At 39.4% G+C, this 13,116-nt stretch overlaps 1 protein-coding gene across 4 annotated transcripts in view; it reads right to left on the minus strand.

Moving 5' to 3' along the window:
* Positions 1–13,116, minus strand: part of CACNB2 (calcium voltage-gated channel auxiliary subunit beta 2) — a 257,342-nt gene that overhangs the window by 72,767 nt on the left and 171,459 nt on the right. The gene's annotated exons all lie outside the window — the stretch shown is intronic.

The following is a 13,116-nucleotide window of genomic DNA, read 5'->3' on the forward strand; positions in this document are numbered from 1 at the left end:
ACAAGATCAGAAACGTCCGCAGAATGTTCAATGAATATTTGTGAGATTTTACCCTCTTTGTCCACTTCCAAAATGAAACAGCTTTCTGTAAACACAGAATGGCTCAGACAACGTGCAGCAAACCACAAGTATTTGGTACACCTGCAGACAATGTCAAACAAGAATTTGGCATTGGACAACACCATAGATACAACTCAACAAAAACTATCGTACAGTATAGGTGAAGCTACAGTCATACAAACAGTTCCACTTGTCCAGAAAAACTCAAACAAAGCAAACGTAAAGAAAACGTTTACAAAGGATGAGCAAGGCACAAGCGTTAATACCTTCCATTGCAAGTGCCTTTTATGCAACAGAGATGTGACAGAGGCAGTGGCTGGTTTACTACAATTATTTTAACTGTTTTCTATTTTTTTTAATCCCCTTTTTTTTTTAATGAAGGTCACCCAAAATCAGTACATATTTCAGTCTGACTGGAGACAGCTGATACTCAAAGGGCTGTGAAATAGCCCAAGAAGTGCAGAAACAGTCTGAGCTTCAACAGAGCTCTGTGACACCCTGAAGCACCACTGACCACCACACCCAGCAGTCTCTTTAATATCATGATTGATGCATTGTAGCAGAGGTGCTTACTGTTATAATACAGTGTTTAGTACCCATCATTTGGCATTTTACAGCTAATTAGAGAAGCCTTACTCTCCACACATGAAATTTCTTTGGGTGTTATTCAACTCACTGCTAAATTTGACAGTGTTATGCAAGAACATGTGCGTCCCCCACCTCTGCAAAAGGTTTCTCTCCTGTGCACACTTGATACTGATTTCACACAGGGCCCAGCATTTGCTAAAGCTGTTTCTGTCCTTAATATAGTTAAAGCAACACACAGCAGCTACTCAACGGTTGCTAAAAGAAATCATGCACTTAATTTGCTGGGTCTTCAACAGTTTCTTTTCCTTTTACTGCACTAAAGACCTCATATTTTACTAAAGATCTCAAACCTCATATAAAATGTGAAGGACCTAAATCACAAGGAATACTGAATGTACTGAAAATGCTAATAAAAACAAAACTTAAAGCCTCTTTATTTGAGCAAAAATCTACTACAATAATGAGAAGTAAAAAAAATACATTTTTAAGGTTTAGAATTCTGCAATAAGTGACAAAATTCTACAAAACATACTTTGACTCTCTTGAAATGAATATGCGTGACCAGACTGCTTACTTAAATTTATATTCTTTGAACAAGATAAGTTTGGGGTCTTAGACCTTGAGTAGCTGGTTAATTTACTAGTTAAATTCAAACAGTATGTTCTGAACTGCCCCAAGATGTTATAAGACATTATCTCTATTTCCATTCAAATTTCTTCCACCGAAAAAAGAGCATGAACAGATTTGAGTAATTGGATAAGACCTCCTTCCCCTTTTATCTCCACCTAAACTTTCAGCTTGTTAGAAAATGTGTTAAACAAGTTAAAGAAAGAAAAAAGGTCAGGACATTCAAAGTAGACAACTTGTTTCTGCCAACATGTTCAACAGATAATATTCTATTTTATCCAAGCAGAATGGCTTCATAAGAAGACTGAAAAGAACCTGGAGCAAGAGAAACAAATTTAAGTCCTTGCTATAAATCAAGAGAAACGGTGTCCAGCCTAGGTCTCCCATATGTCTCATAAATGCTTAGATATTTCTTAGTCCTGAATTGCAAGAAGGATCAGCACATGAACTTTTCTCCAGTTGCATTAATGCCACATAAATCCTTGCACGTACTTTGTCACTTGATTCCTTTTACTTAAAATATTCAAACCAAAACCAGTAATTTCAACAGAGAAAAAATTGTTTGTGGGTTTTGACATGGAGGTTCTTGAGTTAGCTGTGGTTTATAGAAATTTCTGAAAAGAAATGAGTTTACTGATGAAGATCAAAACTTTTTTCCAGAGCTTTTGAAACGATTCAGCATGGTATTTTTTTATAACGTCTAGAGCTTGATGCTATGAGTATACTGATAAACAGAATTTAGGACTTGAAGTTATTTTGTTTTGTATACATGTGTAAGAAACTTGACAATATCAGTAAGGCAGTAATTTTTAAAAATTTTTCAAAAAGAGAAGCGCCTCTGTTCACAATTAATAAAATTTCTACTATTAATACACATATGATGAATTTTGGTTTCATACAAACATTTGAAAATAAGATACAGTTATGGCATATTTAGTAGCCTTTCATCTCTGCAGTTCCAGGCTCTCATAGAGGAGTTTGCTTTAGTGGGCATGGTTTATTACATGTAGTGGTTTTTTCCTGACAAAAGACCACTGTGGTGAGAGCTTCAAATCAGGATTAAAACATACAAGGAGTATCTGTGGGAAGTCATGTACAAGGACAGACAGTCACGGTGCCTAGAATTAATGATCCTAGCGTCAAGAACCCAGTGATGAATAAAACACAGCAAAAGGTATCAAAAAAAAAGTCTTTGTGACAACATGAAAGATGCATGAAGGATGGTATCGATATTATATGTTCCAGCTGTTGAATTATGCTTGTCTTTGTTCCCATCTGAGTGTGCAACAGTCCTGCAGTAACGGTAGAGCCTATAGATCATGAATACAGGAAAATTGCTGCAACATACACTGAATTTTAAAGAGAAAATGCAGGTTTACTTCTGACTATGGGAACACAACTATCCACCAGAATGCACTAGGCAAAATTTCTAGCCTGGATTTTCCAGGGGCATTCAGGAAGAAATATTGAAAAATGCCATTTTTTCAGAGAAGAAATAAGATCTTCTCAATTCATGACAGAGTGAAGCAGATAAAGCAGATACATTGCTTTATAGAATCATAGGATCATAGAATCGTTTAGGTTGGAAAAGACCTTTAAGATCATCCAGTCCAACCATTAACCTACACTACCAACTCTACTCTAAGCCAATCAAGGGTAGACTAGACTAAACCATGTCCCAGAGTGCCACATCTACCCATTTTTTGAACACTTCCAGGGATGGTGACTCCACCACCTCTCTGGGCAGCCTGTTCCAATGCTTGACCACCCTTTCCGTAAAGAAATTTTTCCTAATTTCCAACCTAAACCTCCCCTGATGCAGCTTAAGCCCATTTCCTCTCGTCCTATCGCTAACTACATGGGAGAAGAGACCAACACCCACCTCACTACAACCTCCTTTGAGGTAGTTGTAGAGAGCGAGAAGGTCTCCCCTCAGCCTCCTCTTCTCCAGGCTAAACAATTCCAGTTCCCTCAGCCGCTCCTCATAAGGCCTGTGCTCCAGACCCTTCACCAGCCTTGCTGCCCTTCTCTGGACACGCTCCAGCACCTCAGTGTCTTTCTTGTATTGAGGGGCCCAAAACTGGACACAGTATTCCATTATGCCCTTTCATGTCTCGCTCCTTTTCCTGGGATTAAGTACTAAGAGTGTAGACGTGTCCCTGTTCACATCAGACAGCTTCTGAAGTCCTGAAGAGCAATCAAATTCACTTGCGACTGATGAACAACCAACAGCATGTGCTGCTGTATCAGAAACTAGCATCAGTGGCAGGTTAAGTGCAAGATCCTACCCCAGACAGGAGAAGATGGATTTCTCAGCTGAAGAGGGTACACTTACTTTTTCAGTCTCGTGGTATGGAGCACACGTCAGGCTCCATCCATGTCCCCATGGCACAGCACATTGCTGCCTATGAGGCCGCACCGTGCTCACTGTGGTTAACTGACCCAGCCTAGAAATAACCCCACCAAAATTAATGAACTTACCAGCTGTGGATGGAAACTTCTTAAACTAATGCTTTGAAGCCAAAGACACTGGCATGAAACTGCGTTGCCAGAGAGACGCAGCACAAACAAAAGCTGTGAGAGAAAGACTGTCGAGTCTGAGAAACGCAAGGTAAAAATTGGGTCTTTCAAACCCGGTCAAGAATGTCAACGTTCAACCCCCTGTATCTCTTCCTTCCCACCAGGTTTTCTTCAAGCTGAATCACAGAACAAGGCTGTGTGAATCAATCCACATTATGTCTGTTCCTTTCCAAAACTATTTTGCCCCATTTACCCTTCTCTCACCTCCCCTCGTCCTCAGGCTTGCACCTCAATCATTGGCTTTCAAGAGAAACTCTTGGTTTGAGAGCTTTCCTTGGAGATTTTACCCAGCACTGAGCCCAATGCCAAGATAAGCTCTTCCTCTCGAAGGCCAACAGCAAGGATACAGTTATATGCTGGGTGATTTAATCTGGTGATTTCATGCTGAGAAGAGTTTAAAAGTAGGAATAAGGAATCTTTCCCTTTCTGAGGAACAAGCAAGGGTTTCAGCTGCATTTGAGTTCACACATACATAGCACATCTACACCAGCACAGCTCTACAGCTTTATCCTCGCAAGAGGGAAGCACCATTCTGCTTTGTCACAAGCTGCTGGAGTTACCTGGGTCCCCAGGTCACTGCCGCAGAGCTGGGACAGAGACTGGAGCCTGTCAGGGAACCTAATGCCACATCCCTGTGCCTGCAGCAGATGGCTTGAGCACCCAGAGAGGCAGCAAGAGAAGGCAGGTCCACGCTCAGCCCCCGCCAGACCAGGTTCACTGAACACACACCAGGGCTACTATAATGGCAGAAAATAATACGCAATACAGTAGGGCACTTCCGTGGTGGCTCGGTGTTACATCTCAACTGGATTAAACTACCAGGAAACACCAAGGGAGAAGGCAAGGGAATTTGTACTTTGTGGGTGAATCACTTGCCTTGCTGCAAATAGGGAAAATAAAGGGTCAAAATAATGAAATAATGAGCTGGGATAAATGTAGTAAGTTCCCTTACAACTCCTCTGGGAAGGATGCTTTCAGCTCTAATTTGACTGCTACTAAAGTCAGAAATACATTTGCCTTTCCAATTACTGCCATTTATTACTGCTGATTATTAAAAGCAATGTGCACAGCTGATTCACAAGATGGCAGGTACTCAGCGTTTCTTCTAATTTTTATTTCAGTCAGCAAGCGTTTCTGTCATGACAGCCAGAGGTGATCAAAAGTTATAGTAACCCCAAGTGCTTTGTGTTCATCTATTTTACCACAAGTGAAATATTAGAATCCAACAGCTTTTTAAAACTCAATTTTCAAATAATCGGCAGAATGGATGGAGTCAAAAAGCAGCTGGCGCATCTCTTCTCTCACTTCAACACTCTGACGTCTCCAGTCAAAATAATCAAAACAGCTGCAGTTTCATCCTTCATCTTCCCTTTCAAGATACTTTTCCCTTCACTTTCCCTTCAGTCACTGAAATGGATGGCTTGCAGATCAATAACACAAGTATATTTACACAACAAAACCCCAAACCACAGGCTGCATCCCTGCTTTCCATACCTGTCAAATGCAGATGTGTTCAAAATACTGAAAACAAGGCATCACTGGATTTTGGATTCCCGATATAATAAAACAATAAAACACCTTGAAAATAGATATCTACCTGATAAGATTCCCAAAAGGAGAATAAAGGACAGTCTTGTTGGTATGTATTTTAGTCATATATTTACCTTAAATATTTTATTTTACCATCAACATACTAAAGAAAAAAGAAAAATATTTACACTCATAAGCCAAAATGGGTTAAGCTGTTAAATAAAGTTCATTTTATAAGAGTTAGAAAGTTGGGAAAATTTTATTTCACTAAACTTTCCAACATCAAGAAAAGATGCAAGAAGGCAGTCTTGCTTCTAAGAATAAGCAAATGAGAAGTTCACATTTTAATGCCATTTCATGGAGGTGACCAAAAGAATTAAAAAAAAAAGAGTAATATAACAATGGCAGTATGCTAAAATTACCCAAATATGGGCAGGGAGGAGACTAAGTAAAGTAAAGCTGGAGATAGTAAAGAACAAGAAAATCAGAGAATCCCTTGGATTCTCTCCAGCAGTATTAGTAACATGTGAATTGTTTGCACAGTTGTATTGCTTGATATTGTATTTTAAAAACCTTAGGTAGCATTTTTGTGTGTGTTGCTGTCAATAAACTTGGATTTAAATAAAAAATCTTGGATGAAAATATCATATTAATCTACTTAGCAAGGAGAAGGTTTTCTAAGAAAAATAACTGCAACAAGTAGTATTTCAGTGGGTAGTATCTCAGCTAAAGCATGTTACCTGAAACTTTATATTAAGATTTCATATCAGATCCAATAAAAATATTTGATTGCTTGCTTCCTTGCTATTAGAGCTGAACTTGTTCAATCAAGGAAATAACAATAAAACTAGGTAGTTGTAAAATTGCATGACTAAAACCTGTTGTATACATTTACATCACAAAAATGGAGGGAGAAGGGTAAATGGTTATCCATCCTTCCACAAAGGGTAAATATCTGTTTAATCTTTGGTATTTTGTTGCAGCCCAAAACGTATCTCAGCACATACGCTTTACTTCAGGATTGATTTTAAAGGCATAAAATAGAGGGTTTATGCATTGACTATTCCATATCACATCGTATTTGGAAATACAAACCAGGTAACTATGAAATGCAGGAGGAAAATATCAACACAGGGTTGGAGGTCAGAAGTACAGAGAAGGTGTTCAGAGGTTTTTGTAGGCTCCACAAGTGAATGTTAGGGGAAGTCCATGCTATGTTTTTTGCTCCAGGGCGTGCACTGGCTTTACACAGAATATAGATGAAAAGATGGCAGGAAAACAGCCTGCATCAGTGGGGCCCTCCCTGAATCTTAATTTTTAATTAATTTCTCTCATACTATGAATTATGCAGTATCCAGACACTGTTCATAGTTCAAGCTGAGTTTTGCACTTAAAATGTTCCTAACCTGGGAACACAGAGTATCTTCCTCCCAGGTATCACAGGTTTACTTTGGGCTCCTACCGATTTTTCTTACGTTTTATACAACCAGTGACTAGTTTATGTAACTAATGTTAAATTTTCCAAAGGAAACGTTGTTGAATTGGCCTCTAACATCAGTGTAATTTTGTACCAAAGCACTCTACTGCTACCTATAGTTAGACCTCATTAGCATCTTGTGTGTAATGTTATAAAACAAGTTACAATTATGAAAAAAAAAAAAAGATTATTTTTGAAGCTTTCTTCCATTTTTTTTTTTTTCTCCTGATTAGGTATTAAACCAAAACTACAGACACCTGGTTTTTTTCTTTTTTATTCCTTCCTGGTTTTGGGGCAAAGTGGGTTAGTGAGGAGGGAGGGGATTCAGATCTTTGTCAGGCACTCAAGAACTGTGTCTGGGGGTTTGTTTTCCTTGCAGAGGACAAGTACCTCCCTGCACTATAACACACATCAGCCAGGTGTCCGCTCTAACAGAAATCAGGTTGGTTCCTGAACTGGTTGGAAAATAGCCACTTTTGTACAACGGCAGAAAGTGTAACACTTTTGTTGTCCAAACTAGTCTTTCTCTGAGCCACTGCACCACATCACGTGGGTCAACGTTAGCTGGGGCATCTCTGCAAGGCGAGCAGCTGTTGGCTGCACTGAAGTCCATACTCCATCTCATTCCTGCTTCCAGAAAGCCCATGGCAGTCCACTGCCAGCTCTGATCACAGGATAACTTTGTTCTCTGATAAAACCCTTCTATTTCCTCACAAGTCAATCCTTTGCTATAACAGTTGTCCCTGCGTACAGAATAAAGACTTTACAACAGGAAGCTACCAGCTGTAGAACATAAATGGCTGGTTCAAGTCACCCGTGCTCGTTATCTAATACATGCAGCCACATATATAAATGCATATCAGTATATACACAGGTATGCATATATGGACATATATAATGCATACATATATGTATAAGCATACACAGATATAAACACAGGTCCAGATCCACAGACATTTAAAATCCTGTGTTTTAGTGAATTCAAGAGCCCTAACGCTTGTATAACCTGCATCAGTAATGCCTACTGTGAGAACATTTTACAAGTACGTGTTTAATTTTAGAAAAATAAAAGATTTAGAAAAAGATAAACCCCCCCAAAATCTCCAGACAGATTCTACATTAAGCTGAAATTGAAATGGGAAATATACATCAATCATTTAGAGTGGAAAAGATAAAATTATGTAAATTATCCCCAAAATAGATATTACAGATGCAAAAAGCTCAGAATTTACCTTAAGGCGATTACAAATGTTTTAGCTACCTTTAACAACGGCCTGAGCCCTGAAATCCTATTTACCCCTCTATTTTTGAATCAGTATTCTCTTTTAAATAAAAAGACATATGTTAACCACTTAAAAAACCATGGCATTCACATAACTGGACCAGCTGCTGAGAGAAGTGAAGTTCTGGATTACAGCATACTGTCTCGGATGTTGGCAGAAGTAAATCAGACCCTATAAATAAACCTCAAGTTAGTGAACCAGGTCATATATGTCTTAACTGGAAATTGCTTCGCTTAGAGTGACCAGAAGCATCTACCTGTATCTCGCACCAGCGTAAGCGCTCACCTTTGTGCCCACCTGAGCAGCCTGCAAAGGCGTATGTTAACCCCTCCTTTCCCAGGGCCCGTCAACCACTCTTACTCCCCACCAGTCACAGGGAGTATCCCTCAAAGCCACTTCTCGTCCTCTCGTACGATTCCCATGACCCTCCATAGCCTCCGCTGAGCCCTTCACCAGCATCTGGCCCGCCACCCGGAGCCATGGTCACCACCGGCCAAGGCTCCGCAAGGGCTGGCCTGAGCACGCTTACTCTGCAGCTCGGCTCAGCGGCCACAGGTAGGAAGGAGGCAGCATGCAGCCGTCACCACGCACAACTGGCCAGCACCAGGCGCATCACGGTTTGGGAACCTCTGCTGTCACCTCTGCGGTGCCAGCCACGCAGCAGAGGCTGACGGCTAACAGGTCACATATGCCACCGAGACCCGAGGGAGGAGGGGGAGGGGGAGGAGGAGGAGGAGGAGGATGAGGAGGATGAGGAGAAGGAGGAGGAGGAGGAGGAGGAGGAGGAGGAGGAAAAAGTCCAGAGGAGGATTTAAGTTGCATGCAGGTGTTTGTACTTGGCTTACAACGCTTACTTTGGTTAACATATTTCTTTAACACTTCTTTTAATAAAGAATTGGTTTAGTTTTACAGACAAAAAGTAACGTTTGTATTACTGTCCTTTATACAGGAATCTAAACATAGAGATAAACTCGGAGCAAAGACATCTTGGTCAAGGGAGTGAGCAGGTGTGTGTGAAAGCAGCAGGTGAGAGCAGGCAGGAGAGCTAAGCTTGTCCTCAGAACTCTTTTTCAGTATTGACTCTCTGTTCCTCAGAGACAATTCATCTCTTTCTGCTGATTATTTAAAGAACGTCAGGATACTCTAGGATCTATCTACAGTTAGGTATCTAAATTTAGGCTGTGTTAATATCCCTCCACCCTTTTTTCCCCACTCACACCCAAAGAGCAGAAGAGGAAAGGATACTTATGAAACAGATTTGATCATTCTGTAATCACAGTATGAATGGGATATGACAGATGTTTTTTAATTAGAGAAGGTACTACTTCTGGAGCATTTGATCCAGGTTACATGAGACCCCGCCAGAAGAAACAATTCCAGCCCCTGAACGATACAGCCCAACAGTGAGAATGGATCAACTGTTCAAGGAAATAATGACAGGCTCTAGTGTAGAACAAGTACCTACACCTACATTGAAGATAAAATAGATCATGAATACAAACAAGAAAAACCTATAGCTCACAGACAGCAGTATAAAGGGAGCTGCTTTACATCCCAATGCTACAGTCCTAAGAAAAAGCAGCAGAAATGAATGAAGAAAATGAAGAAAAAAAGTATCTGTAACCCGATTCGAGCAGATCCAGCAATGCAGAACTCGCCTCCAGCTAAGCAACAACCAGATTTGCAGCTGTACTTTTGGATCAACAACTCATTCATTTCCAGCTAGACCACTGTGCCAGCTCCTATGTAATCCCAGCAACTCTGACACGCAACATTAGCTATCTAAATGATAACATGCAATGGAAGGATTCTAAAACAAAAGGGCAAATGAGAAGAAATCAATGAAAAAAATATTACCATACACAAGAGCTAACACAAAGTACTATCCTATGCTGCTATGGCTTTGGGTGCTGTTCAGCGCCATGATGTTCTCATAATTGAGAGAAAACAGAAAGAGTCTCCATGATGGAACAAACTGACATAATATAAGGACACACATCAAGGTGATGGGCACTCCTGGTCTGTCAAAAATGCTACTATGGCTTAAGGAGACATACCTTAACTAGCTTTGCAGCTGCCTGCTAGCAGCATGGGGTCATTCAGAGACTGCAAAACCTGTCTGAGAGTGAATAAATACTCAAATAAGTAGTTTTGGCACACTGCACTGGATAATTACATCTGACAATCTTTTTCATGCCTTCAGCCTTGCAGGGCTATGTAGGCATTATCCCAGCCTGCTACATGTTTCAAAGCTGTGGTCCCCAACCCATGCATGGAAGCAATGCATTACACTTAAGACATTGCATTATTTCTCACAGTCACAAGCCATTGCCACTACTAAAAGCACACATCAAGAAAGCAAAACATGACAGTTTATATTGTTGTCTAAGAGCCAACAAAAGGGTGTCTGGTATCAAAATTTCAGTGGTTCACCATCTTAACCTAAAAATCATTTAAATGGCATTCTAAACTAGGACTATGGATATTTCTAAGTTTTAACAAACTCCTAAAAGGATCCTAGCTATAGAGCATTAGGTGGAGTGCAAACAAAGCAGAGCTGAGAGGAACTGAGATTTCCTATTACGGGCACAATTACTGACTTCTGGAAGGCCACAATCCAGCTTTGACAGCCATTTAAGAAGTTTCAGGACCAAAGGATGTTGAGACCAATCCTTAACAGAGAACAAATAGCATAGGGCTGTCCCTTAGTCCCAGGTGAGAAACAAAACCTGGATTATTAACTGGCACATTTAGTAACCAAGGTACTAGAAACAACTAAGACAATTATTTCTTTTTCCAAAATGCTGAAAATATTCTATATATCTCATTTGAACACTGTTTCTGCATAAGGAGCTCTAAAGCCATGGGAGAAAAAATAAAGAGGCAAAATCTAAAAATTTGAAGAGAGGAAACTGAAAAGAAGAAAGAAGGTACTCTTGCAGAAGAGAAGAGGGAGGTTTACAGACCACCTTACTAATGGTATTTCAGTTAAAAACTAGTTCACAACATATGATGTGCTTGAGGCAAAATAAATCAATAGAATAATTGAATTGATTTTACTGGCATTGGAGAGGGCCAAAAATCATTACTGAAGTCCCCTTTCTTGTGTACAAACTTTAACTCATCTCGTACTGAATTTTAAGGTCTCGCTAATACTTGTACCTCACAGTTTTCCTTTGATCTCATCCCTCTCACTTGGTGCAATATTTTAAGGGATAATTAATTGAATACTTGAAAAGAATGGACAAAAAAAATCTTTACTTATTATCATTTATATTTAATCCTCACCCTTCAAAACTAAAAAGCTTTTTTCTGTAGAAATGACAATTTTTAATACATTAGCACTAAAACCAATTAATGTCATTGGACTTCTTATTTATGTTTTGGCTGGTGAATTCTTAAGATTCATGTTTTTATGAAAACAGGAAATGCAGTAAAATAGCAGTACATGTCCTTAGATTTGGGCATTATTAGGGCACCCTACTCAGCCACAATGCAGGTCTCTTTATTCTAGAGACAGCCACATGCTATGGACTATGAGGAGGATTCCCAGGAAATCCTCAGTTCCTTGAAGGGTTTTTTTTTTCTTTTTTAAAAACCAACCAAACAAAACCCCCCAAAACCAACAAAACAAAACAAAAAAACCCAAACCAAAACAAAACCCAACCTCCCTGCATTTGCATTGTTAAACTGTTCTAACCAAGAACATTTTACCTCAGCTTTGAGCTTAACAGCTTCATTTGAAGATTTGTTTCCCCTGGGAATAGCTGCTGGCCTGCAGGTAGCCTCATCAGTTGCCTCTTAATTTTCCATCCCTGGACAACTCTTGTACATGCGCCCATGGCCCCACCTTCCTTACAGTAAGTCACATGCCAGAGTGAGTCAGCAAAATATGCTTAACCATTTTCCAGAGAAGCAATGCTTGTATAAAATAAATAAATTAATTAAAAATGGCCAGAATGTGTGTTTTCTTACAAGCTTTTTTATTTTTGATTGGATATATATCAGATATGCGTATTATATTCTGGCTTCATGTTACACAAACATTTACAATCCATAAAAATCCAAATTTAGAAATCTTAACATCTTCCTAACAAGTTGCCATTGCATGCTTTATTACTATATTTTTCTCTTCAGTTTAAGGTGTTTTCCCCAGCTGCAAGGAAGGAAAATGGATGTCATTAAACTGTTTTCATTAAGTGCGTGACACAGTTCAACAGTTTTTTTATCTACCCTTAATTCACTATCATTTTCCCTCCACCACTGCATTATTCATGTATGTCATCCTCTTCTAATCCTGTGACAAATACAATTGTAATGACTTTCTTTAGGATCAACACTTCCACTCACAATATTAAAAGCTAAAAAGTTAAAGCACCTGCGTCACTTGGCTCTGCCTTTCTCAGGGCGAAGGAGAGGCAGCCATGGAGAGCAGGCAGCAAAACCTGCTGCCTGCAGGAAACAGGTCTGGGTGCACACAGGAGCCAGGCAGCACCAACAGAAGTTACCGCTTCATTAATTTTACTGTATTTCAGGGAGGTGAAGAACTGAGTCACCAATAAAAGCAGAGAAGCACACTCTGTCATATTTTAGATCTACTGCATTAGGTTTAATTTATGTCTTTTTAAACATTTATTTCAAATGTAAGCACCACATGCATATAATATTTTATTTAATATTAGTAATTTCAATATTACCCTAGACTAAATATTACACTGTTATAGCCTCTACATAAAATCATTTCCATACATTACAGCCTGGAATGATTTTTAACATTTGACTCGAGAAACAAAACTGCGAATGTAGTTCCAGCTTTAATCCATTTTAAAGCACAAATTATTTAAATAATTCATTTTGTGTTTTCTATATGACTGGAATTACCCATTGTTATAGCAGGTTGATTTTGGCAGTGCCTTTGCTACTTTGACTGTTCACAAGTTGTCTTACAGTCTGAGACGGTGTCAGACCTAG

This window comes from Pelecanus crispus, chromosome 2 (genome assembly GCF_030463565.1).
Source record: "Pelecanus crispus isolate bPelCri1 chromosome 2, bPelCri1.pri, whole genome shotgun sequence".
NCBI classification, from domain to species: Eukaryota; Metazoa; Chordata; class Aves; order Pelecaniformes; family Pelecanidae; genus Pelecanus; species Pelecanus crispus.